Source organism: Brachyhypopomus gauderio, chromosome 2 (assembly GCF_052324685.1).
Source record: "Brachyhypopomus gauderio isolate BG-103 chromosome 2, BGAUD_0.2, whole genome shotgun sequence".
NCBI lineage: Eukaryota > Metazoa > Chordata > Actinopteri > Gymnotiformes > Hypopomidae > Brachyhypopomus > Brachyhypopomus gauderio.
In genome coordinates this window covers 42,588,192-42,614,425 of record NC_135212.1, presented here as the reverse complement: position 1 = coordinate 42,614,425, position 26,234 = coordinate 42,588,192, and the positions used below count along the sequence as shown (strand labels likewise).

At 43.7% G+C, this 26,234-nt stretch overlaps 2 long non-coding RNA genes across 2 annotated transcripts; both read right to left on the bottom strand.

Annotated features, from left to right (window-relative positions):
* Positions 1-1,209: 1,209 nt before the first annotated feature.
* On the bottom strand, positions 1,210-11,476 carry LOC143508907 (uncharacterized). Its single transcript, XR_013129532.1, has 3 exons — positions 11,313-11,476; positions 2,322-2,418; positions 1,210-2,222 (listed from the first exon to the last, which is right to left on the bottom strand). It is a non-coding gene; the product is annotated as an uncharacterized LOC143508907 (long non-coding RNA).
* A 3,494-nt stretch (positions 11,477-14,970) lies between these two features.
* On the bottom strand, positions 14,971-22,640 carry LOC143508906 (uncharacterized). The gene is made up of 3 exons (XR_013129531.1): positions 22,543-22,640; positions 15,160-15,256; positions 14,971-15,060 (listed from the first exon to the last, which is right to left on the bottom strand). It is a non-coding gene; the product is annotated as an uncharacterized LOC143508906 (long non-coding RNA).
* Positions 22,641-26,234: the final 3,594 nt, after the last annotated feature.

The window sequence follows — 26,234 nt, the reverse complement described above, 5'->3', positions numbered from 1 at the left end:
GGTTCTCCTTAGGGGTGGGCGGATCGATATTTATATCGATAGTATCGATACAAAGGTGAGGATCGGTATCGGATCGATACCACGGCGAAAATATCGATTCTTCTGCTGCAGTTTAGAAGTCTGCGCGGGACTGCTTTTTTAATCCCGCTCCCGCTTGTTTTAATCCCGCTCCCGCCAAAAAATCGCTTGTTTTAATCCCGCTCCCACCCACACCTGCTTGTTTTAGTCCCGCTCCCGCCCGCTCCTGCCCGCACCGGCCAAAAAATCGCTTGTTTTAATCCCGCATCCGCCCGCCACATACACATTTCTGTCGCCCCCGCCCGCAATCCTAATATGAATTGAATTAATTAGATTTAGTACTTGAAATTTTCTTATGTATTTATTAAAACAGCAATATAGCGATGGATCGCGCTGTCCCATTTCTTACCACAGTCCAAACACATGCAGTCAGGTGACGTACACCAACACTTTCTGATATCAATCACAACAAGCCAATTTCCCTCTCCATTAATTACAATGGAATATGACTTCCATACATCAGACTTTCCTGTAGTTGGCTTAATTGTGGTGTATTCGTCTGTTTTAATTGAATTTTCCACAGCTGAAACTGGTTGACCGTCTACAGCAGGGGTCGGCAACCTATGGCACGCGTGCCACCATTGGCACGAGGCATAATCACTGGCACGCGACACGCTGGACCAGCATCAGCAAAACTATATAAATTATTATATTAATGGATTATAATTTAAAGTAAAAAGTATGGACCCCCCCCCCCCCCCCCCCCCCCCCCCCCCCAACGGTTTGGAAGTATCGGTATCGATATCGGCGATACTGACCAGTATCGTATCGGTATCGTATCGATACCAAAATTCAGAGTATTGCCCACCCCTAGTTCTCCTGAGCAGGTGGAACTCCCCTGCTAAGGTGGAGACCCCTCCCCCATTGTAAGGGGGATCAGGGCAGTGCGCGTCTGTGTTTTGTGTTGGTGTGTGTGGGTGTGTGTGCATTTTGTGTTTTATGTGCAGGTGCTTCTCCCTGGCGGTGGATCGTGGCATTCCTGGACCTTGTGTTGGTCCCAGTTTTTTAGGCTAGACAAAGTTATGAACTTCAGGACTCGGGGCCCGTTTTATAAACAAACTTTTAACAGCCTTGTTAAAGTCCGAAGTCAGATATCAACTGGTACTTAAAACTAAATCCCACTCACTAAGCTTATTGCACCGTTTAACTGTCTTAGCGCTGTGACCTTAGTTTCAGAAGATTCGACTCGTCCGTTTATTATTAACCTAATCTATTCCCCCAAAGCCACTAACTCGATTGATGAGGTGTTTGTCTATTGCAGTCGTGAGACAGCAGGGAAAGCAGCTGTGCTAATGGACGTCATATAATTAGTAGGGTGTCTATATTTTCATTTGGGAAATCCACTTCTCCAGATACATGAGCTGTAGGGGAGACTGGGGTAAGATGAGCCATTTTTCATATTTAGGATCACTACATCAAGGCAGTCATAGTTTTGTTGTGAACTAACATATCTGCAAATATTTCAGGATGTTGTGCATCCCTCCAAACAAACAGAATGAGTGTAAACATAACTGTTTCGATAATATAGCATGTCCAAAAAAAAAGATGTCTCGTGGCACAACTTACCCCGTGTATGGGGTAAGTTCAGTAGCGGACTTAGCAATTTGGGGGCTCAAGGCGAATTTAGCTAGGGGGCCCATCAACATTAATATGCGAGAAAGTCAGCTAGTCAGGGGGGCCCTACAGTGGGCTGCAGTGGGAGGGGCCCAAGGCAGTTGCCTAGCCACGCCTCAATGCAAAGACCGCCTCTGCACCGTATATAGGTCACACTGGACAGGACAGGTGCATCTGCCAAACACTGTAAAACGGGCATGTTACTAATGTAGCCTACTAATGAAACCAGCGGCGAGCGTTAAATCCCAGCGCTTGATACGCCCAGAGTGTTCGTGGTTCTGCTGTATCTCTGGGCCGTGTCCTTCTGTTACAGCGTCGTGATGACCACCTTCTCCACGTTGCTGGCGCTGGGCACGATGCCTCTGCTGCTCTACGTCTACAACCAGGGCTTCTCCGGCGTGGCCGTGGCCATACCCTACGCTGGTATAGCCACGGCTCTGGCCATGACCACGCTGCCCTGCGCCGCTGGCGTCTGCATCAGACACTACGCACCCCAACACGCAAGGCTCTTCAGCAGGGTAAGGAGAAGGCTGAAAGACACGAACAAAAGCATAGGGAAGATGTGAGCGATGAGTCCGGACCGATCGGTGTCTTCCCCTTCAGGTGGGGATGAGTGTAGCGCTGCTTACATTGATTATCCTTGGCATCCTGGTCGGCGTCACGGTAGGAGAGGCCGTCTGGACAGTGACGACACCTCAGCTTCTGATCACAGCAGCGCTGATGCCACTGTTGGGGTATATACTTGGATATGTTCTGTTGTCTCTCTTCAAGCTTAACCAACCGTAAGTCTCTTAATGTTTGATGTTTTTTTTTCTTTTAATGTTTAAAGTCTTTTTCCAACATCTTATATGGGAATTTGAGTAATTCAGTTAGAACACAAATGCTGGAGACATGATTCAGGATCAATTAACCTGTGTGTACATCTTTTCCAAAGACTTTTAAAACACCAGTGTATGCCTAAACCTGTAATAATAATACCCAATCAAAGAAACAAAGAAATATGCTATTGATAATTAATACTGATAATTATCCAGACAATAGCCTCTGGTAGGAAATACAGTTAGAGTCTGCTAAGAAAACACAATTTAACTTGCCAAATAAAGGTTCAAAGATTATTGTCTAGCTATGTTTAGTGGATGTTCTCATTTTTAAAGCAGTGTTAAAGCAGTTTAAAACAGGATACTATACACCACAAAGATGGCTCTGTTCGTGTGGCCTCAATCTGACAAGCTCAGCAAGCGAAGACCTCGCTTCTAAAATAAGAGAGAAAAAGCTGTAGGTTTAACATATGGAATGTACGTGCAACTCCTATGAGGGGGGCTCATACCCAGGCCACACTATATAGTACAGGAGGAAAAGTGTCTCAGGTAGAGACCTGCACACACTATATCAGGGGTGGCCAACCCGCCAGAGCCATTTTTTGTACTGTGTAACGGCAAAGAGCCACATCATGCATTCGCGAGTGTAAGTTGTTGAGCGGGGGGGGGGGGGGGGGGGGGGCGAGTGAAGACAGTCAAATGCGTGTTTTCCACTACGGCGATTTTAAAAGTATTAGCGGCTCGCTAGGCTTGTAAACAAACCGCGCACCACGAAAATGTAGCAGTGTGTCGCCCCGTTAGTGCAGGTGAGCCCGCGGACCGGCTGGGGAGCCGCACGAAACCAGGCAAAGAGCCGCATGCGGCTCGCGAGTTGGCCACCCCTGCACTATATAGTGCAGGAGGAAAAGTGTCTCAGGTAGAGACCTGCACACACTATATAGTACAGGAGGAAAAGTGTCTCAGGTAGAGACCTGCACACACTATATAGTGCAGGAGGAAAAGAGTCTCAGGTAGAGACCTGCACACACTATATAGTGCAGGAGGAAAAGTGTCTCAGGTAGAGACCTGCACACACTATATAGTGCAGGAGGAAAAGTGTCTCAGGTAGAGACCTGCACACACTATATAGTACAGGAGGAAAAGTGTCTCAGGTAGAGACCTGCACACACTATATAGTACAGGAGGAAAAGTGTCTCAGGTAGAGACCTGCACACACTATATAGTGCAGGAGGAAAAGTGTCTCAGGTAGAGACCTGCACACACTATATAGTGCAGGAGGAAAAGTGTCTCAGGTAGAGACCTGCACACACTATATAGTGCAGGAGGAAAAGTGTCTCAGGTAGAGACCTGCACACACTATATAGTGCAGGAGGAAAAGTGTCTCAGGTAGAGGCCTGCACACAGAGCTACAGGGTAGAGTTGTTAGGATTGTGTGTATTCTCTCCAGAGATCGCTGTTTTCTTATTTACTTTTAATAAAAGGTTAAAAGACAAGACTGGTAGTGTTTTCTCTTGCAATCAACGAACACGCTGCGCTAAGGTGAAAGAGGATCAAAGCGCGACAGTTACCATGTGAGTGAGACCAGCAGTGGGAATCGGAATTTCATACAATAACAAATAAAATATCTCTGGAAAACTATTGTTGTTTTCTCGTTATAACGAGTAAAAATTATCTCGGGAATTCGGGAAAACGATTATTAAAAAAATAAAAAATGAGGAAAGCGAATTAAAAATAAGTTGCAGTGTACGTCCTCTTAGGGCTTCCGTACATTTAAATAAAGGAGTAATGAGATGGAATTGAATGAATTACATTAGAAAAGGAGTACCCTGGCAGCAAAGTAGATACTTGTCAAGTTTTTGATTTAAAAATAAGGGAAATTTTCCGCTGGTTGCTGCGAGCATTCCCACCAGCCCAATCAAGGTCCAGGACCCCTTATATTTTACACGAAGTCTTCATTTTTGGTAGGAACACCTTCTCTCACGTTACATTCATCCATCTCTGATTAGTATTTCGGGTTGGTTGTTCTCGCTGTCAGCGCTAATCTCGCAAGAACTGACACTCGGGCTTCTGCAGGTTGACATTCTCGCGAGGCTAGCGACATAATTCATTTTGGAGAGGCACTTGAATGCTTTTAAGATATATATTCTATTACAATATGGGAATTTTACGGGAAAATATTAATACGGGAGGACGACGGAATAGAGGGGTAAATTACGGTAGTTTCCGGGCCAAAACGGGAGACTTGACAGGTATGGATTTGGCATTAAAAGAAGCAGCTTTGTTTACTAATCCTTCTGTAATGTACTAATCAGGCAGCCAAGGATCCAAGTGCGGATAATAGCCATCTTTATTGAAACAATGATCACAGAGCTATCAAACTGGTCAGTTACTCCGTTCAAGGTGTGTTGTGCAGGAGTGTTGTAATCGTGGTCAGGACATTCCAGGGTCACGCCGGTGAGACAGAAGCCAGGCGGTACAGAGGGACTAGGCGGGGGACGAGGTCTAGGAGGAGAGCAGAGGTCGGTACACCGGGAGGCAGTAACACTGAGAGAACGCTTGGTACGTGGCATGGCACCAATACTTCACAACCCGGAAGAGTGAGGGGGAAGCTTAAATAGATGCGAAGGGGAGGCGTGATGAGCGGCAGGTGAACTCTTGGACGATGTTCTCATGGCTCCTGCAGTGCTCATGGTTCTCATTCCAGGCCAAGTAGTCACAGTCCCTTCAGTGCAGATGGTGAAACTCTGGTAGGAGTTGGTATCAGCACGTCCTCTGAGGCAATGGCACATCCAACCCGGGTATCAGCACATCCACTGGCAACCCAGACCATCTCCTAGGCGCTTGTATGGAATCGTCTTGGGTAGAAGCATGCAAGAAAAGATATAAAATACTAGTTGAGTACGTGAACATCAATTTAAACAACCGTTTATTTAAACATACATAGCTCACGTGCCAGCGATTAGCATGAGGCTCCGGCAAGCTAGTCATGGTGTGTACATGGTGTATTGTCATTGAATTTCAGTGAATAAAACAAAAATGAATAAGTTCATAAAATGTTGATTATTATTATTATTATTATTATTATTATGAAATGCCATAATATTATTTATAATCTCTCTAGGGCACACGTTCGTTTACTAACCTTCCATTTCAGCGCTTGAACCATTTTTGCCATCTGCTCTTCTTTCTCGTCTCCTTCCCTCGGTCTGCAGAGCTCTGACTCTCTGGGTTGCTTCTGCCGGGACAGGACGAGAGTTTGGCTGAGCTTTTGTCTTGGTCCTCTTGGACGCTGCTCTCCTGGCTCCTGCAGTGCTCAGGGTTCTTCCAACTCTTCCACCATCGTCCCAGCGTTCTCTTCTCAGAGCCCTCAGGTTTTCCATGTTTTTTCACAAACGCTCTAGCCACCATTTGCTCCATCTTCAGGCGCCATGAATCCCTTCTCAACTCTTTCTGATCTATCTTCCTTTCACCCCTCATCCTCTTCATTTCTTGCTCTACTAGAAGATTTAGAAGACGTTCTACATGCGCCTTCATCTTCTCCAAGTCTTTCTGACATTCCGTCAGTGTTTTTCTCTCCCTCTCCCACTCTTGCTGCTTCACCTTCTTTTCATCCTCCAGTTCCTTAAGTCTGTTCTTCATTTCTTCTCTCTCTCTTGCCCACTCCTTTTCTATCTTCTTGTGTTCACTGACCATCTCTCTGTTTTTTATTTTCTCTGTTTTTATTTGATCTGTGGCTTTCTTCATCATAGATATTATATTCTCAATTCTCATATTGAACATCTCCTCCCGTTCACTCAGCGTCTGTATGTCATCCATTGTTTGTTCCTGTCCACTTCTCAGATTTTCACTTTCCATCTCAGTCTGTATACTGCAGTCCAACTGTATTAATTGGTACAATGTTTCCTCTTTCTCAACAAATATCTTACTGGTGTGGACTGCCTTGCCGTGCGGCCTTATATACGTTCGGTTATGTTGTGTTATGTCGTTACTATAGAAAGGGAATTCTACTATTTAACAACGTCATGTATTGTGACGTCATTTAGATTATTCAATTCATAACATCAAAGACTTTGATTCACAAAAAACATACCGCGGTCATTAGGGGTGTCGCGAGACGTAACTTAGCGAGATTTCTCGTCGCGTTAAAAATCTGTCTCGCGGGATTTGTGATCCAGCAAGCAGCCAGAATGACGTCGGAAAATACAGGCATTACTATTGAAGATGCCTCCGCCACTTTCACATCGTTTTGGGTACCCGGCGGAAATGATAAATGGCAAGAGAGTGACTGATAAGACGCGGACCATATACAAACACTGTATGAAAATAATGCCGTACACCGCGACTAATACGAGCACGATGCAGACACATTTACAGCAGCACCACAGCTCAGTACTCAAATCAACATATCTCACTTGAACAGAGGTAGCAGGGACAGAACGGCGCTTTGGCAAGTTGAGACAGCGAAGGATATCGGGAGCAGTGTGGGGACGCTAATATTCTTAAAAATGAACATGGCAGTGTAGTTGCAGCAAATTCAGTGACATACTTGGGCAGGCTCTGTTTGCACCATTTGAACTCTGTATTGACAGAGAATAACTTTTTGTTTTGCACATAATACAGTGAGTTCCCTCTTAACGACGGGTCCGGTTAACGACGGATCACTTACTTTTCTTTTATTTCGCGCGGTGCGCGGAGGAGCAGTGGCAGCACTGTGGAGTGTTGTGTACGATAAGCTGAGGCAGCGCGATCGCTCTTTCTCACGCTCTACGCATGAGAACATTGTTCGTTTTTTTCTATACTGTCTCTAACCCCGTCGATAAGCGGGGCAGGGTTGCCAGGTCCTACAAAAATGTCCCGCACAAAGTCAGTCTAAAACCCGCCCTTCAGAAGCCTAAACTAGCCCAAAGTTGTTGCCCCAAGGGGGGGGGGGGGGGGGGCGGCGATTGTAAGCTGTCGGGGGGGGGGGGGGGGGGGGGGGGGGCGGTGGCGAGTGTTAAATGGAGACAAATTGAGTATTATATCGCGATCGATTCTTAGTGTTGACTTGTAACTCCCGTGGTATCCCAACTCAAATGTAGCCATTTTGGGGCCCTAGGCAAAATATAAACAAGGGGCCCTCATTCTTGAAACACACACCATCTGAAGAGCGATCGCGCTGCCTCAGCTTATCGTACACAACACTCCACTACACTCCACTATGCTGCCACTGCTCCTCCGCGCACCGCGCGAAATAATGTAAATGTCTCTGCATCGTGCTCGTATTAGTCGCGGTGTACGGCATTATTTTCATACAGTGTTTGTATATGGTCCGCGTCTTATCAGTCACTCTCGCCATTTATCATTTCCGCCGGGTACCCAAAATGATTTGAAAGTGGCGGAGGCATCTTCAATAGTAATACCTGTATTTTCCGACGTCATTCTGGCTGCTTGCTGGATCACAAATCTCGCGAGACAGATTTTTAACGCGATTAGAAATCTCGCTGAGTTACGTCTCGCGATATCTCGTCACCAGTGGCGGATCTAGCCATTTTGGGGCCCTAGGCAAAATATAAACAAGGGGCCCTCATTCTTGAAACACACACATATAAACCAAATAACCATCCCAATACCCTTGCTTTAAACTGAGATTAAAGAATGGCAATAAACCAATAATGCACTGCCACTAACAATGGTCTTAACTCTTCACAGTAAAATCAGTTTCTGATTGCTCCAGCATTTGCAAAAATGATATGTTTATTATTCAGAGCCATGTTTTAATGAAACAAGTAGGGGAGACCGGGGTAAGTTGAGCCACTTTTTACATTTTTCATCATAGCTACATGTTGAAGCCATTTTCGCATCCAGTTAACACACCATACCAAAGTTCAAAGTGTACTGCTACTATCTGAGCAAAAACCAATTGATAAGCTTTAATGCTTAGAGAGATATTGCCTCTTAAAAAATTTTTTTCAAGCGGCTCAACTTACCCCGTGCACGGGGTAAGTTGAGCCACTATGCGGGGTAAATTGAGCCAGCACAAAAGAATGTCAGGTTAACAAGGTGAAAAACTTTATTAGAAAAACAACAATCAGTTCAAGTGAAATTGACCTCAAATTCTCCTCCTCAAATTTTTACCTCGAATCAAGTGAATATAAATCAAGTGGGGGTGTCTATTGTGGTTGTTGTAGTGAAGGGAAGAACAGAGAGGGGATCGAGATGGGTAGATGGAATACAGAGGGATGGGTAGATGTACAGAGGGATGGGTAGATGGAATATAGAGGGATGGGTAGATGTACAGAGGGATGGGTAGATGGAATACAGAGGGATGGGTAGATGTACAGAGGGAATGGCAGCTATTCAATGTTAGATATAACAACAGTAGGCCTAGGCCTACAACAAGAACAACTTATTCATTAATTTACCTGGCTAAAAATCAGTAGGCCTATTATATACATCAACCATCCAATATCATGGTCATGGGGTCTTGGATGGGATAGGGGACTTAAAAACAGTAAGCCTACAACAAGAACAACTTATTCATTAATTTACTTGGCTAAAAATCAGTGGCCTATTACATATCCATTAACTATTCAATATATCATGGGGTGTTAGATGTGATAGGGGACTTAAAAACAGTAGGCCTACAACAAGAAAAACAATTCATTAATTTACCTGGCTAAAAATCAGTAGGCCTATTATATCCATTAACCATTCAATATATCATGGGTTGTTGGATGGGATAGATAGATTGATAGAGAGGGGGATAGGTAGACAGCTAGATATAGACCCTACAATATTACAGCCAGTGGCTCAACTTACCCCATATCTAATGGCTCAACTTACCCCGTGGCCACCATTGTGTAGAAAAGTGCTAATAAAGTGGATTATGCTAATCAAAAATATTTTGATTAGCATTCATATCATAGCTTAGAAAGCCAAGAATTGAAACCTAATGTGTCTACATGTTGTTCTATGTTTTTCTTCTCTAAATCATCTTCATTATGGGCACACATGGAATTTACAAAAAGAGCTTAAAAACACATTTTTATAAATATCTTCCTCACCTTGTTTGACATGTGGTTCTCCTCTTCACATGTGTAAGGAAATGGCCCCACCCACCTTTGAATGGGGTTACATGGTCACATTTGTGTACCGTTTTTTAGAAACAGTGGGTGGCTCAACTTACCCCGTGGCTCAACTTACCCCGGTCTCCCCTACATGTGAAATCAAATAATATACTCAACTTTATATTTCGCTAGAACCTAAAGCCCTAAAATCAATTTGCTCACTGTTTGACTGCATAGATGATATACAGACATGGATGTCTGACAATTTTCTGCAGTTAAATAAACAGAAGACAGAGGTTCTTGTTCTTGGCAGTGATTCACAAAGGAATGATGTCCAGACTTATTTAAATCAAATCAATCTGAAAGCCAGACAATGTGTTAGGAACCTGGGCGTCACCTTTGATAATGAGCTCAGCTTCAAATCACACATCATGACTACATGCAAGACAGCTTACTTTCATCTTCGAAACATCGCTAAGGTCCGAGATATGCTCTCTCCTGCTGACAGTGAAAAACTTGTCCATGCATTTATCACATCAAGGCTAGATTATTGTAACGCTGTTCTATCTGCTCTTCCAAAGAGCTCTATTTCACACCTACAGCGAGTTCAGAACGCGGCTGCAAGGGTTCTGACCCGCAGGAGAAAGAGAGATCATATTACACCTGCACTCCACTCACTGCACTGGTTACCTGTCAGCTTTAGAATAGATTTTAAGGTTCTAGTCATGGTTTTTAAATGTCTTCATGGTCTTGCCCCTCTTTACCTAAGTGAAATGATGGTTAGATATGTTCCAGTCAGGTCTCTCAGGTCTTCAAACAGTAATCTACTGGTGATTCCTAAAAGCCGATTAAAGATTGGCGAGGGTGCTTTTAGCCACTATGGCCCAAAGCTCTGGAATTCTCTTCCTGAAGAGCTCAGAGGCATTTCATCCTTGCATAGTTTTAAGAGCAGTCTCAAAACATTCCTGTTTAGATCCGCTTTTAGTTAAGAAACTCTATCTTAATAGTTTTATCTTATTTACTTTACTTTTTATTATCTTACTTCACTTTTTACTTTTTATGTTATTTTAATATTTTTATCTTTAATTTCTTTTAACATTTTCTTTTTGTCTTTGTCTTATCTCCTTTTAATGTTTCTTTTATTTATACTGTAAAGCACTTTGAGTTACATGTATGTATGAAAGGTGCTATACAAATAAAGATTATTATTATTATTATTATTATATATCCACTGCCAGGGATACAAAATGTTACGCTTAACAGAACTAGAATACAAAATGGATACAAGTCTATGAAATCCACCATTTACATTTAAACAGGACTGATAAAAAGATTTTGGAATACCACTTGTGTGTGTGTGTGTGTGTGTGTGTGTGTGTGTGTGTGTGTGTGTGAGTGAAAGACAGGTATCGCAGAGCTCTTATCTCACTACAGTATATGTGTGTGTGTGTGTGAGTGAGAGACAGGCATCGCAGTGTGTGAGTGAGTGAGTGAGTGGCAAAGCTGAATATGTATATGTGTGAGTGAGACAGGCATCGCAGTGTGAGTGAGTGAGAGACAGTCATCGCAGTGTGTGAGTGAGTGAGTGAGTGGCAAAGCTGAATATGTATATGTGTGTGTGTGTGTGTGTGTGTGTGTGAGTGAGAGACAGTCATCGCAGTGTGTGAGTGTGTGAGTGAGTGAGTGGCAAAGCTGAATATGTATATGTGTGTGTGTGTGAGCGAGACAGAAAGCATTTGTAAACACAAAGTCCTACCATTGTCGTCTTCTCAAAAGCCTCAACACAGTGTTTCATCCGTCTTTTCCCTTGTTGTCTTCTCACTACGACAAAAATCAACACCAGGTGAATCATGGAGCATTATAAATAAATATCCAAGTCAATGTTTTTTTTACAATTACCTTCTCTTTGTCCCTCTCTTTCTTTTCACTGTCTGTATCCCTGTTTTTCCTTCCCCATTATAAGGTCTCATTCTCTCCTTTTGCCTGTCTTACTAGTCTGTTCTTCTTGTTCTTGTCTTTTCCAAGTTTCTATTGTTTTTGAACTTTCTGAATTTTGAACTTTTAAAACTTTCTTTTCAAGTCTCATTCTCTCTCATTTGAAGTTGAATCATCTGACATCAGCTGTGTATAGCTGAGAGGCCTTGTGTACATTCTACAGTCTGACCCTGCGAGCTTTGGCTTCTGCAAATCTTGTAATCACTGAGTCCATGTCCAGTGTTTTTGTGTACAATTGAACATCGCTTTTTTGAACAAAAAGTCTGTCAACTTTTCTGGCCAATGTGCAGTGTCAGGCTATTATTAAATTGTCTCCACTGCTCCTGGTACACCGAAAAAACATTACATTATTGATGCTAAACCGATATAATGTGTAGCCCAAAAAAGATATTGTCACGGTACGGTGGCCCCCTACTGGTCGCCCCCGTCTACAGCAGCAGCTTGTCCTGTGGGTGTGGCGTTGTGTTCGTCCCTCAGGTGGGCGGAGCCCGCGATCCGTCTCACCTGAGGGTCGTTTGTTCGTCTATATATGTCTTGTCTTTGTACCAGTTGACTGCTGGTTATTATATCCTTAATTCGGATCAGTTCACGGGTTTTGGTTTGCGCACTTTACATATTAAACCATCCTATTTCCCTGAGACTTGGCGTGATCGCTTCCATTTATTTTCGCTCACCCTACCCGTCACAGAATAACCAGCCACCTTCGGAAGCCGCCAGTCTCCTTTGCTTTCTCCTTCGTTCGTGGTCATGTCTCGTGGTAAGTGTTTGTCTGCGTGGTGTTTTGTTTGTTGTTGAAGAGCCCCGCCGTGCTGAAAAGTGTGTGTGTGCAGCACGGCGGTGACCAGGGCAGTCGACCCCGGTCGGGCTCTTCGTATGTGGTCACAGGTATGTGCATGCGTGTGTGTGTGAGTGAACGGAAGTATGGAACGTTGTGCGTCGCTCGCTTGTGTTACTTGTTGAATGTGTTGTGTGTGACGGTGTCGCCGCTCGTCACGGTCGCCTCGCTCCCCCGTGTGTCTAGTGTTTTATGTGGGGAGCGATTGCGAACTTGAGCGGCGCGTCACCACTATTTGTGTAGAGCGCGTATGTGTGGGTCCTGTCCGTTTGCCGTTTTGCACCGTGCTTTTGTCTAGTCTTTGTGTGTTTTGTTTTAGCGTGCTTGTGAACTGTTGTGTGTAATTCCACACATGCTCCTCCCCCTTGAGTGTGTGTGTGGGGGTGGACCAGTGATGGTCCTGTGCCACGGGGAGTGGCACGGAGGGCGTCGCTCCTAAGGGAGACCCTGACCAGGAACGTGGGGGGTTCTCCTTAGGGGTGGGCGGATCGATATTTATATCGATAGTATCGATACAAAGGTGAGGATCGGTATCGGATCGATACCACGGCGAAAATATCGATTCTTCTGCTGCAGTTTAGAAGTCTGCGCGGGACTGCTTTTTTAATCCCGCTCCCGCTTGTTTTAATCCCGCTCCCGCCAAAAAATCGCTTGTTTTAATCCCGCTCCCACCCACACCTGCTTGTTTTAGTCCCGCTCCCGCCCGCTCCTGCCCGCACCGGCCAAAAAATCGCTTGTTTTAATCCCGCATCCGCCCGCCACATACACATTTCTGTCGCCCCCGCCCGCAATCCTAATATGAATTGAATTAATTAGATTTAGTACTTGAAATTTTCTTATGTATTTATTAAAACAGCAATATAGCGATGGATCGCGCTGTCCCATTTCTTACCACAGTCCAAACACATGCAGTCAGGTGACGTACACCAACACTTTCTGATATCAATCACAACAAGCCAATTTCCCTCTCCATTAATTACAATGGAATATGACTTCCATACATCAGACTTTCCTGTAGTTGGCTTAATTGTGGTGTATTCGTCTGTTTTAATTGAATTTTCCACAGCTGAAACTGGTTGACCGTCTACAGCAGGGGTCGGCAACCTATGGCACGCGTGCCACCATTGGCACGAGGCATAATCACTGGCACGCGACACGCTGGACCAGCATCAGCAAAACTATATAAATTATTATATTAATGGATTATAATTTAAAGTAAAAAGTATCGCCCCCCCCCCCCCCCCCCCAACGGTTTGGAAGTATCGGTATCGATATCGGCGATACTGACCAGTATCGTATCGGTATCGTATCGATACCAAAATTCAGAGTATTGCCCACCCCTAGTTCTCCTGAGCAGGTGGAACTCCCCTGCTAAGGCGGAGACCCCTCCCCCATTGTAAGGGGGATCAGGGCAGTGCGCGTCTGTGTTTTGTGTTGGTGTGTGTGGGTGTGTGTGCATTTTGTGTTTTATGTGCAGGTGCTTCTCCCTGGCGGTGGATCGTGGCATTCCTGGACCTTGTGTTGGTCCCAGTTTTTTAGGCTAGACAAAGTTATGAACTTCAGGACTCGGGGCCCGTTTTATAAACAAACTTTTAACAGCCTTGTTAAAGTCCGAAGTCAGATATCAACTGGTACTTAAAACTAAATCCCACTCACTAAGCTTATTGCACCGTTTAACTGTCTTAGCGCTGTGACCTTAGTTTCACAAGATTCGACTCGTCCGTTTATTATTAACCTAATCTATTCCCCCAAAGCCACTAACTCGATTGATGAGGTGTTTGTCTATTGCAGTCGTGAGACAGCAGGGAAAGCAGCTGTGCTAATGGACGTCATATAATTAGTAGGGTGTCTATATTTTCATTTGGGAAATCCACTTCTCCAGATACATGAGCTGTAGGGGAGACTGGGGTAAGATGAGCCATTTTTCATATTTAGGATCACTACATCAAGGCAGTCATAGTTTTGTTGTGAACTAACATATCTGCAAATATTTCAGGATGTTGTGCATCCCTCCAAACAAACAGAATGAGTGTAAACATAACTGTTTCGATAATATAGCATGTCCAAAAAAAAAGATGTCTCGTGGCACAACTTACCCCGTGTATGGGGTAAGTTCAGTAGCGGACTTAGCAATTTGGGGGCTCAAGGCGAATTTAGCTAGGGGGCCCATCAACATTAATATGCGAGAAAGTCAGCTAGTCAGGGGGGCCCTACAGTGGGCTGCAGTGGGAGGGGCCCAAGGCAGTTGCCTAGCCACGCCTCAATGCAAAGACCGCCTCTGCACCGTATATAGGTCACACTGGACAGGACAGGTGCATCTGCCAAACACTGTAAAACGGGCATGTTACTAATGTAGCCTACTAATGAAACCAGCGGCGAGCGTTAAATCCCAGCGCTTGATACGCCCAGAGTGTTCGTGGTTCTGCTGTATCTCTGGGCCGTGTCCTTCTGTTACAGCGTCGTGATGACCACCTTCTCCACGTTGCTGGCGCTGGGCACGATGCCTCTGCTGCTCTACGTCTACAACCAGGGCTTCTCCGGCGTGGCCGTGGCCATACCCTACGCTGGTATAGCCACGGCTCTTGCCATGACCACGCTGCCCTGCGCCGCTGGCGTCTGCATCAGACACTACGCACCCCAACACGCAAGGCTCTTCAGCAGGGTAAGGAGAAGGCTGAAAGACACGAACAAAAGCATAGGGAAGATGTGAGCGATGAGTCCGGACCGATCGGTGTCTTCCCCTTCAGGTGGGGATGAGTGTAGCGCTGCTTACATTGATTATCCTTGGCATCCTGGTCGGCGTCACGGTAGGAGAGGCCGTCTGGACAGTGACGACACCTCAGCTTCTGATCACAGCAGCGCTGATGCCACTGTTGGGGTATATACTTGGATATGTTCTGTTGTCTCTCTTCAAGCTTAACCAACCGTAAGTCTCTTAATGTTTGATGTTTTTTTTTCTTTTAATGTTTAAAGTCTTTTTCCAACATCTTATATGGGAATTTGAGTAATTCAGTTAGAACACAAATGCTGGAGACATGATTCAGGATCAATTAACCTGTGTGTACATCTTTTCCAAAGACTTTTAAAACACCAGTGTATGCCTAAACCTGTAATAATAATACCCAATCAAAGAAACAAAGAAATATGCTATTGATAATTAATACTGATAATTATCCAGACAATAGCCTCTGGTAGGAAATACAGTTAGAGTCTGCTAAGAAAACACAATTTAACTTGCCAAATAAAGGTTCAAAGATTATTGTCTAGCTATGTTTAGTGGATGTTCTCATTTTTAAAGCAGTGTTAAAGCAGTTTAAAACAGGATACTATACACCACAAAGATGGCTCTGTTCGTGTGGCCTCAATCTGACAAGCTCAGCAAGCGAAGACCTCGCTTCTAAAATAAGAGAGAAAAAGCTGTAGGTTTAACATATGGAATGTACGTGCAACTCCTATGAGGGGGGCTCATACCCAGGCCACACTATATAGTACAGGAGGAAAAGTGCATGTGAGCCCGCGGACCGGCTGGGGAGCCGCACGAAACCAGGCAAAGAGCCGCATGTGGCTCGCGAGTTGGCCACCCCTGCACTATATAGTGCAGGAGGAAAAGTGTCTCAGGTAGAGACCTGCACACACTATATAGTACAGGAGGAAAAGTGTCTCAGGTAGAGACCTGCACACACTATATAGTGCAGGAGGAAAAGAGTCTCAGGTAGAGACCTGCACACACTATATAGTGCAGGAGGAAAAGTGTCTCAGGTAGAGACCTGCACACACTATATAGTGCAGGAGGAAAAGTGTCTCAGGTAGAGACCTGCACACACTATATAGTACAGGAGGAAAAGTGTCTCAGGTAGAGACCTGCACACACTATATAGTACAGGAGGAAAAGTGTCTCAGGTAGAGACCTGCACACACTATATAGTGCAGGAGGAAAAGTGTCTCAGGTAGAGACCTGCACACACTATATAGTGCAGGAGGAAAAGTGTCTCAGGTAGAGACCTGCACACACTATATAGTGCAGGAGGAAAAGTGTCTCAGGTAGAGACCTGCACACACTATATAGTGCAGGAGGAAAAGTGTCTCAGGTAGAGGCCTGCACACAGAGCTACAGGGTAGAGTTGTTAGGATTGTGTGTATTCTCTCCAGAGATCGCTGTTTTCTTATTTACTTTTAATAAAAGGTTAAAAGACAAGACTGGTAGTGTTTTCTCTTGCAATCAACGAACACGCTGCGCTAAGGTGAAAGAGGATCAAAGCGCGACAGTTACCATGTGAGTGAGACCAGCAGTGGGAATCGGAATTTCATACAATAACAAATAAAATATCTCTGGAAAACTATTGTTGTTTTCTCGTTATAACGAGTTAAAATTATCTCGGGAATTCGGGAAAACGATTATTAAAAAAATAAAAAATGAGGAAAGCGAATTAAAAATAAGTTGCAGTGTACGTCCTCTTAGGGCTTCCGTACATTTAAATAAAGGAGTAATGAGATGGAATTGAATGAATTACATTAGAAAAGGAGTACCCTGGCAGCAAAGTAGATACTTGTCAAGTTTTTGATTTAAAAATAAGGGAAATTTTCCGCTGGTTGCTGCGAGCATTCCCACCAGCCCAATCAAGGTCCAGGACCCCTTATATTTTACACGAAGTCTTCATTTTTGGTAGGAACACCTTCTCTCACGTTACATTCATCCATCTCTGATTAGTATTTCGGGTTGGTTGTTCTCGCTGTCAGCGCTAATCTCGCAAGAACTGACACTCGGGCTTCTGCAGGTTGACATTCTCGCGAGGCTAGCGACATAATTCATTTTGGAGAGGCACTTGAATGCTTTTAAGATATATATTCTATTACAATATGGGAATTTTACGGGAAAATATTAATACGGGAGGACGACGGAATAGAGGGGTAAATTACGGTAGTTTCCGGGCCAAAACGGGAGACTTGACAGGTATGGATTTGGCATTAAAAGAAGCAGCTTTGTTTACTAATCCTTCTGTAATGTACTAATCAGGCAGCCAAGGATCCAAGTGCGGATAATAGCCATCTTTATTGAAACAATGATCACAGAGCTATCAAACTGGTCAGTTACTCCGTTCAAGGTGTGTTGTGCAGGAGTGTTGTAATCGTGGTCAGGACATTCCAGGGTCACGCCGGTGAGACAGAAGCCAGGCGGTACAGAGGGACTAGGCGGGGGACGAGGTCTAGGAGGAGAGCAGAGGTCGGTACACCGGGAGGCAGTAACACTGAGAGAACGCTTGGTACGTGGCATGGCACCAATACTTCACAACCCGGAAGAGTGAGGGGGAAGCTTAAATAGATGCGAAGGGGAGGCGTGATGAGCGGCAGGTGAACTCTTGGACGATGTTCTCATGGCTCCTGCAGTGCTCATGGTTCTCATTCCAGGCCAAGTAGTCACAGTCCCTTCAGTGCAGATGGTGAAACTCTGGTAGGAGTTGGTATCAGCACGTCCTCTGAGGCAATGGCACATCCAACCCGGGTATCAGCACATCCACTGGCAACCCAGACCATCTCCTAGGCGCTTGTATGGAATCGTCTTGGGTAGAAGCATGCAAGAAAAGATATAAAATACTAGTTGAGTACGTGAACATCAATTTAAACAACCGTTTATTTAAACATACATAGCTCACGTGCCAGCGATTAGCATGAGGCTCCGGCAAGCTAGTCATGGTGTGTACATGGTGTATTGTCATTGAATTTCAGTGAATAAAACAAAAATGAATAAGTTCATAAAATGTTGATTATTATTATTATTATTATTATTATTATTATGAAATGCCATAATATTATTTATAATCTCTCTAGGGCACACGTTCGTTTACTAACCTTCCATTTCAGCGCTTGAACCATTTTTGCCATCTGCTCTTCTTTCTCGTCTCCTTCCCTCGGTCTGCAGAGCTCTGACTCTCTGGGTTGCTTCTGCCGGGACAGGACGAGAGTTTGGCTGAGCTTTTGTCTTGGTCCTCTTGGACGCTGCTCTCCTGGCTCCTGCAGTGCTCAGGGTTCTTCCAACTCTTCCACCATCGTCCCAGCGTTCTCTTCTCAGAGCCCTCAGGTTTTCCATGTTTTTTCACAAACGCTCTAGCCACCATTTGCTCCATCTTCAGGCGCCATGAATCCCTTCTCAACTCTTTCTGATCTATCTTCCTTTCACCCCTCATCCTCTTCATTTCTTGCTCTACTAGAAGATTTAGAAGACGTTCTACATGCGCCTTCATCTTCTCCAAGTCTTTCTGACATTCCGTCAGTGTTTTTCTCTCCCTCTCCCACTCTTGCTGCTTCACCTTCTTTTCATCCTCCAGTTCCTTAAGTCTGTTCTTCATTTCTTCTCTCTCTCTTGCCCACTCCTTTTCTATCTTCTTGTGTTCACTGACCATCTCTCTGTTTTTTATTTTCTCTGTTTTTATTTGATCTGTGGCTTTCTTCATCATAGATATTATATTCTCAATTCTCATATTGAACATCTCCTCCCGTTCACTCAGCGTCTGTATGTCATCCATTGTTTGTTCCTGTCCACTTCTCAGATTTTCACTTTCCATCTCAGTCTGTATACTGCAGTCCAACTGTATTAATTGGTACAATGTTTCCTCTTTCTCAACAAATATCTTACTGGTGTGGACTGCCTTGCCGTGCGGCCTTATATACGTTCGGTTATGTTGTGTTATGTCGTTACTATAGAAAGGGAATTCTACTATTTAACAACGTCATGTATTGTGACGTCATTTAGATTATTCAATTCATAACATCAAAGACTTTGATTCACAAAAAACATACCGCGGTCATTAGGGGTGTCGCGAGACGTAACTTAGCGAGATTTCTCGTCGCGTTAAAAATCTGTCTCGCGGGATTTGTGATCCAGCAAGCAGCCAGAATGACGTCGGAAAATACAGGTATTACTATCGAAGATGCCTCCGCCACTTTCACATTGTTTTGGGTACCCGGCGGAAATGATAAATGGCAAGAGAGTGACTGATAAGACGCGGACCATATACAAACACTGTATGAAAATAATGCCGTACACCGCGACTAATACGAGCACGATGCAGACACATTTACAGCAGCACCACAGCTCAGTACTCAAATCAACATATCTCACTTGAACAGAGGTAGCTGGGACAGAACGGCGCTTTGGCAAGTTGAGACAGCGAAGGATATCGGGAGCAGTGTGGGGACGCTAATATTCTTAAAAATGAACATGGCAGTGTAGTTGCAGCAAATTCAGTGACATACTTGGGCAGGCTCTGTTTGCACCATTTGAACTCTGTATTGACAGAGAAGAACTTTTTGTTTTGCACATAATACAGTGAGTTCCCTCTTAACGACGGGTCCGGTTAACGACGGATCAGAGTTACTTTTCTTTTATTTCGCGCGGTGCGCGGAGGAGCAGTGGCAGCACTGTGGAGTGTTGTGTACGATAAGCTGAGGCAGCGCGATCGCTCTTTCTCACGCTCTACGCATGAGAACATTGTTCGTTTTTTTCTATACTGTCTCTAACCCCGTCGATAAGCGGGGCAGGGTTGCCAGGTCCTACAAAAATGTCCCGCACAAAGTCAGTCTAAAACCCGCCCTTCAGAAGCCTAAACTAGCCCAAAGTTGTTGCCCAAAGGGGGGGGGGGGGGTGGCGTTGGCGATTGTAAGCTGTCGGGGGGGGGGGGGGGGGGGGGGGGCGGTGGCGAGTGTTAAATGGAGACAAATTGAGTATTATATCGCGATCGATTCTTAGTGTTGACTTGTAACTCCCGTGGTATCCCAACTCAAATGTAGCCATTTTGGGGCCCTAGGCAAAATATAAACAAGGGGCCCTCATTCTTGAAACACACACCATCTGAAGAGCGATCGCGCTGCCTCAGCTTATCGTACACAACACTCCACTACACTCCACTATGCTGCCACTGCTCCTCCGCGCACCGCGCGAAATAATGTAAATGTCTCTGCATCGTGCTCGTATTAGTCGCGGTGTACGGCATTATTTTCATACAGTGTTTGTATATGGTCCGCGTCTTATCAGTCACTCTCGCCATTTATCATTTCCGCCGGGTACCCAAAATGATTTGAAAGTGGCGGAGGCATCTTCAATAGTAATACCTGTATTTTCCGACGTCATTCTGGCTGCTTGCTGGATCACAAATCTCGCGAGACAGATTTTTAACGCGATTAGAAATCTCGCTGAGTTACGTCTCGCGATATCTCGTCACCAGTGGCGGATCTAGCCATTTTGGGGCCCTAGGCAAAATATAAACAAGGGGCCCTCATTCTTGAAACACACACATATAAACCAAATAACCATCCCAATACCCTTGCTTTAAACTGAGATTAAAGAATGGCAATAAACCAATAATGCACTGCCACTAACAATGGTCTTAACTCTTCACAGTAAAATCAGTTTCTGATTGCTCCAGCATTTGCAAAAATGATATGTTTATTATTCAGAGCCATGTTTTAATGAAACAAGTAGGGGAGACCGGGGTAAGTTGAGCCACTTTTTACATTTTTCATCATAGCTACATGTTGAAGCCATTTTCGCATCCAGTTAACACACCATACCAAAGTTCAAAGTGTACTGCTACTATCTGAGCAAAAACCAATTGATAAGCTTTAATGCTTAGAGAGATATTGCCTCTTAAAAAAAATTTTTCAAGCGGCTCAACTTACCCCGTGCACGGGGTAAGTTGAGCCACTATGCGGGGTAAATTGAGCCAGCACAAAAGAATGTCAGGTTAACAAGGTGAAAAACTTTATTAGAAAAACAACAATCAGTTCAAGTGAAATTGACCTCAAATTCTCCTCCTCAAATTTTTACCTCGAATCAAGTGAATATAAATCAAGTGGGGGTGTCTATTGTGGTTGTTGTAGTGAAGGGAAGAACAGAGAGGGGATCGAGATGGGTAGATGGAATACAGAGGGATGGGTAGATGTACAGAGGGATGGGTAGATGGAATACAGAGGGATGGGTAGATGTACAGAGGGATGGGTAGATGAAATATAGAGGGATGGGTAGATGTACAGAGGGATGGGTAGATGGAATACAGAGGGATGGGTAGATGTACAGAGGGAATGGCAGCTATTCAATGTTAGATATAACAACAGTAGGCCTAGGCCTACAACAAGAACAACTTATTCATTAATTTACCTGGCTAAAAATCAGTAGGCCTATTATATACATCAACCATCCAATATCATGGTCATGGGGTCTTGGATGGGATAGGGGACTTAAAAACAGTAAGCCTACAACAAGAACAACTTATTCATTAATTTACTTGGCTAAAAATCAGTGGCCTATTACATATCCATTAACTATTCAATATATCATGGGGTGTTAGATGTGATAGGGGACTTAAAAACAGTAGGCCTACAACAAGAAAAACAATTCATTAATTTACCTGGCTAAAAATCAGTAGGCCTATTATATCCATTAACCATTCAATATATCATGGGTTGTTGGGATAGATAGATTGATAGAGAGGGGGATAGGTAGACAGCTAGATATAGACCCTACAATATTACAGCCAGTGGCTCAACTTACCCCATATCTAATGGCTCAACTTACCCCGTGGCCACCATTGTGTAGAAAAGTGCTAATAAAGTGGATTATGCTAATCAAAAATATTTTGATTAGCATTCATATCATAGCTTAGAAAGCCAAGAATTGAAACCTAATGTGTCTACATGTTGTTCTATGTTTTTCTTCTCTAAATCATCTTCATTATGGGCACACATGGAATTTACAAAAAGAGCTTAAAAACACATTTTTATAAATATCTTCCTCACCTTGTTTGACATGTGGTTCTCCTCTTCACATGTGTAAGGAAATGGCCCCACCCACCTTTGAATGGGGTTACATGGTCACATTTGTGTACCGTTTTTTAGAAACAGTGGGTGGCTCAACTTACCCCGTGGCTCAACTTACCCCGGTCTCCCCTACATGTGAAATGTAGTGTGTGAGTGAGTGAGTGAGTGGCAAAGCTGAATATGTATATGTGTGTGTGTGTGTGTGTGTGTGTGTGTGTGTGTGTGTGAGTGAGAGACAGTCATCGCAGTGTGTGAGTGTGTGAGTGAGTGAGTGGCAAAGCTGAATATGTATATGTGTGTGTGTGTGAGCGAGACAGAAAGCAGTTATAAACACACAAAGTCCTACCATTGTCGTCTTCTCAAAAGCCTCAACACAGTGTTTCATCCGTCTTTTCCCTTGTTGTCTTCTCACTACGACAAAAATCAACACCAGGTGAATCATGGAGCATTATAAATAAATATCCAAGTCAATGTTTTTTTACAATTACCTTCTCTTTGTCCCTCTCTTTCTTTTCACTGTCTGTATCCCTGTTTTTCCTTCCCCATTATAAGGTTTCATTCTCTCCTTTTGCCTGTCTTACTAGTCTGTTCTTCTTGTTCTTGTCTTTTCCAAGTTTCTATTGTTTTTGAACTTTCTGAATTTTGAACTTTTAAAACTTTCTTTTCAAGTCTCATTCTCTCTCATTTGAAGTTGAATCATCTGACATCAGCTGTGTATAGCTGAGAGGCCTTGTGTACATTCTACAGTCTGACCCTGCGAGCTTTGGCTTCTGCAAATCTTGTGATCACTGAGTCCATGTCCAGTGTTTTTGTGTACAATTGAACAACGCTTTTTTGAACAAAAAGTCTGTCAACTTTTCTGGCCAATGTGCAGGGTCAGGCTATTATTAAACTGTCTCCACTGCTCCTGGTACACCGAAAAAACATTACATTATTGATGCTAAACCGATATAATGTGTAGCCCAAAAAAGATGTTTATTTGATTTGGTGTATGTAATTGTTTTGCTTAGTGCATACAGTAATGTTGGTGCATGTTTTAAAAAAGGCCTTACAATAAACATGGTCTTTTAAGTTTGTAGTTTTCACTAAAGCAAATGTAGCTTTTGTGTATGGGGAAAAATAAGAAAAGTTATTTTCCTTGGTTTAGTAAGTTTTCTGCTTGTGACTAATCAGTGTAGGACTTACTCACCACCAAATAATCTTCATCTTCCTCTGCTTCAGCTTCCATAGACACCTCTTCATGTTCCTCAACAGCGGAGCTTCACTGGTGGCTCTTTCAAGAACATCAGTGGTGGTTCCCTTGCTTGTGTTGCGCTTATATTCTCGAGGCATGATGTCTACTCTGTAATCATACAAAATGCAGAATCTTGATTTAATAAATAAGATATAGAGCCAAAATACACTTATTAAGTGTATGGCTCAACTTACCCCAGAGCTACCATTTTGATTTTATTAGTCCCCACAGCTAAAATGGTGCACTTTTAGGCTAGGTTCATGGCCTCATGTTGTAGGTCAAACAAATTTAAAATGATCTATTTTAGTCTAAACCCAATTCTCAGGAAACGTATGATAGACTAAATTCACTTTCAAGTGGAAAATTGTTTTTTTTAGGAAAAAAAAGTCTAACCAGTTTATCTATGTGGTTTTTACCTTCACAGAATTCATGAAATTGTGGTTTCCTCCTAAATATTTGGTCACGTGATCAATTGTTTTTACCGTTTCCTAGCAACAAGGGGTGGCTCAACTTACCCTTTGGCTCAACTTACCCCAGTCTCCCCTACATGCCGAGCACATCAGCTATGAACTTGTCACAGCCCTCTTCTTCTCTGCGATTTTCGGCCAGCAGTCCCTTAACTTTGAGCGACATGAAATTGTTGTTCTTCCATTCAATAAGAATATTGTGGATGCATGCACTCAGACATGAGTGAGTGCATGTGCCACAAGTATATCTCACTAATTGGGTTTTCAAAAAATCCCTTGATCATCATGGGTGGCTCTTCCTCAGACGAGAAGAATGCTTTTAAAGCAGGGAACATCTGCAGAGAGCGCCACCTGGTCTTGCTGTGTGACAGCATCCTCATATTCAACATCCACAAGATCGCAGTACTCTTTGAAGGACTCGCAGTGTAAATGTGGAAGTACTGGTAGATTATAAAAATTATATTCTCAATGTCCACATCAAGTCTGTCTGCCCCGTGATGGACGCAGTTTTTAAAAATATGCGCTGGGCAACCGACGACAATGAATGTTTTGTTTTGAAGCATTCTCTTCAAATGTGCTAACAGGCTCCATACTTCCCACGTTGTCACCACGGGTTCCACCAAAATTTGTGTTGCAATTGTCGCCGCTAAATGCGACGCATTTGGAAGCCAAATTGTTTTTTTGCCAATGTTTCCACTAGGTAATGCGATGGTGGTTGCAGTCTCGTTTGGTGTATCTTGTACTTGAATTAGTTTACTCTGCACACCACCCTAAATACTGAATAATTATGATGAATAATTATGGGGAAGATTTTCACCGCACCGTTATTACTCCATCAGTTACACCACAGCATGTTTCTGAGCGCTTCGTGCGCCACTTCTACAGAACGAGGTGCCAGAACTCCGTCAACAAGCCCCGGTCTTAGTTCAGCCACAACTAAACATTTTGGCTGTGTCTGAATCGGGGAGGGTCTTTTTCAACAATGAACTTGTGCAGTGATGTTTAACTGTGTGAAATGACCACGTCTCCTCTGCTGCATTCACTGCATCCTCGTTCCCTGGTTTGACAAAGTACTGTGTGCTGCTTATTTAAGTGATTACCACACCTTCAAAGATGTGGCAACTGTGCGTTTATATCACAAACTAAATATGGATATTGTTAATCACATTTGGAATCCCTCATTGCGGATAAACTTACTTAATATTATTTCGGTTTGTTGTAGTCAAAATGCTGCAGTTGTAATTCCAGTAACCACTAGAGGGCAGTGCTGCGTCTCCGGCGTCTCAATCTCCAAGTATGTCTCGCTGCAGCCTGCAGGAAGGCGGAGTTGGACATCCAACCCCGCCCACATCCAACTCCACCCTCTAATGCGCTCTCGTGCGCCAACCCACTACTTCTTCATTCGAGAATAACTGTGTGGTACTTGAAAATATGCATAATAACTCACAAGTGTTCAAGAGACACGTTGTTGCGCTTAATTTACACATACCTCGTTTACTTTGTGCATCGTTCCACGTATGTTATTCATTATTTTTATTTATTGAATGGCGAACGTAAAATGTTGACGGGGGGATGTAAATGGACACAAATTAAGTATTATATCGCAATAGATCGATCGCCGGTGGTTGGCGCCAGAGCGAACTAGTAACTCATTGAATCATAGATGTAGATCAGAGGTAAATAAACTAGATTTTTTTCGGCGTGTGAAATCGGAAGTGTGGCGTGAGAGCGTGTGAAGACGGTCAAATGCGTGTCTCACGCTCAATGCGTGAGAGTTGGCAACTTTGCTACTATAAGTACACAATTAAAATGGTAATGTTTACTGATAATGTTGGTGATAGAGAAGGGGTATGTTGGTAATGTTGATAATGGAGAAGGGGTGTAATCAGGGCTTAATTTGAGCCGTATCCTGCCGGAACAGGATCCGGGAACAGTGATGTCAGTAACGCGTTACTTAGTAACGCGTTACTCTAATCTTACCACTTTTTTCGGTAACGAGTAATATAACGCGCTACTATTTCCAGTCCAGTAATCAGATTAAAGTTACTTATCCAAATAACTGTGCGTTACTATTTTTATTTTCCCTAGTAAAAATATATATTTTTGCTTTCTTCTTGGCTCAGTTCTACTTTTGCGTCTGACCGTAGCGCTCGACTCCCCACGCTGCGCGCGACCCTGTGAAAGCGCGAGCACGTTTTACAAGTCATTTTTTGCAGTGTCCTCCCGTAACGATATGTGGTAGTATAAAGAAACACCCCTCAAAAACAGGGGAAGGAACATTTACCTGAAGAATTTTAATGTTGCTTTGTGTTCCACGTTTGAAAAGTGCTGGAATTT